The sequence below is a fragment of the Nematolebias whitei genome, chromosome 7 (assembly GCF_014905685.2).
Source record: "Nematolebias whitei isolate Nwh7 chromosome 7, NemWhi1, whole genome shotgun sequence".
Taxonomy (NCBI): domain Eukaryota; kingdom Metazoa; phylum Chordata; class Actinopteri; order Cyprinodontiformes; family Rivulidae; genus Nematolebias; species Nematolebias whitei.
In genome coordinates, this window is record NC_056504.1 from 52,222,950 (window position 1) to 52,224,901 (window position 1,952).

A 1,952-nucleotide genomic window follows, 5' to 3' on the forward strand; every position below is an offset into this window, starting at 1 on the left:
CAAAGAGTCAAAGACTCAGAGACTCAAAGAGTCAAAGACTCAAAGACTCAGAGACTCAAAGAGTCAAAGACTCAAAGAGTCAGAGGCTCAAAGACTCAGATACTCAAAGACTCAAAGAGTCAAAGACTCAGAGACTAAAAAATTCAGAGACTCAAAGAGTCAGAGACTCAAAGAGTCAAAGACTCAGAGACTCAAAGACTCAGAGACTCAAAGTCTCAAAGAGTCATAGACTCAGAGACTCAAAGAGTCAGAGACTCAAAGAGTCATAGACTCAAAGAGTCATAGACTCAGAGACTCTAAGAGTCAGAGACTCAAAGAGTCATAGACTCAAAGAGCCAGAGACTCAAAGAGTCATAGACTCAAAGAGTCATAGACTCAGAGACTCAGAGACTCAAAGACTCAGAGGCTCAAAGAGTCAAAGACTCAGAAACTCAAAGAGTCAGAGACTCAAAGAGTCATAGACTCAGAGACTCAAAGAGTCAGAGACTCAAAGAGTCATAGACTCAAAGAGTCATAGACTCAGAGACTCTAAGAGTCAGAGACTCAAAGAGTCATAGACTCAAAGAGCCAGAGACTCAAAGAGTCATAGACTCAAAGAGTCATAGACTCAGAGACTCAGAGACTCAAAGACTCAGAGGCTCAAAGAGTCAAAGACTCAGAAACTCAAAGAGTCAGAGACTCAAAGAGTCATAGACTCAGAGACTCAAAGAGTCAGACAGACGTCTTTTCTGCACAGAAATGTTTTCCTTTCAGACGAGAGTTTTCAACATGACCCACCTACTACTGTTCCAGACAAACATCTTGTATACAGATTATGAAGGAAAAATACAAGTAGTCAAAGTACCTGGGTGGACTTTGCACATGGCAGCTCATGAACCGTGCTCGTTGGCTCCGGCTGCAGCAGAACTTTTTTACTGACAGTTGTGATTTGGCTGCAGTGCGTCCCAAAGCCAGAACCGTTCCTGGGACGGAGCGGAGCGTGCAGAGCAGGCTGCAGGCCGGCGGCCGCAGGGTGAGGAGCTCGCTCGCGTTGTTTTCATGCGTTCAGGCATTAACTGCTCAGATTAGTTTCAGCAGCTCTTTGGATTTTCCTTAATTCATAAAATCTTGTTTGAATCTCTTGATTTCCCTCCAGATCCAGAGCCTGAACAAGCTGCTGCCTCAGATCAAACGTCGATACAACGAGAACTTAATGCAGGTGTTTGAAGTTGCGATAAACCAACACAGCTGTGTGGCGTAACCACGGCGACCCTCTTACAGTGAATGGCTGGTCTGAAAACGCTGCCTCTTCATCTCGTTTCAGGACGTGGAATGTCTCGAGCAGAAGCTGAGGTTTCTTCATCAGAGGATGCAGGCAGGTCTTCCTCTTCCACATGTAAACAGCTGATGTGATGCTACAGCTTTCTGGTCCCAGTCAAACAACTCTCTTGAATCTGACCACCGATCCAGATGTTAGATTGTGGACTTTTTGGCACACTGAACACAAGAATACAGACTGGCATGAGGAGCTTATCAACCTAACACTAAAACACGTACTTGACCAAAGATCCAGATGTTTATTTTTAAGTAAAAAGGACATTTGTTGCTGCGTTTGTCTTTGTGCTGCAGGCGGCAGACTGCCACAGCTGGACAGGGACGCTGAGCAGAGCTCCTCTGTGGTGAAGCAGCTGATGGTGGTCGGAGGTGGTCCTGCAGGACGGGGGTCCTGACAGAACGCTACAGCCAACAGAAGAACTCGTCAGGTCCTGGTTGTGTTCTACAGAAGAAACAGACGACCGCTCACTCTTACCAGTTTGTTTCAATCATTTCCAGCAGGAGCCACCAGTGATCAACCTGAGCCGCCTCAAATAATTCTAATTATAATAAGATGTTATATATATATTATAATAAGATGTTATATATATTTTATAATAAGATGTTATATATATATTATAATAAGATGTTATATATAT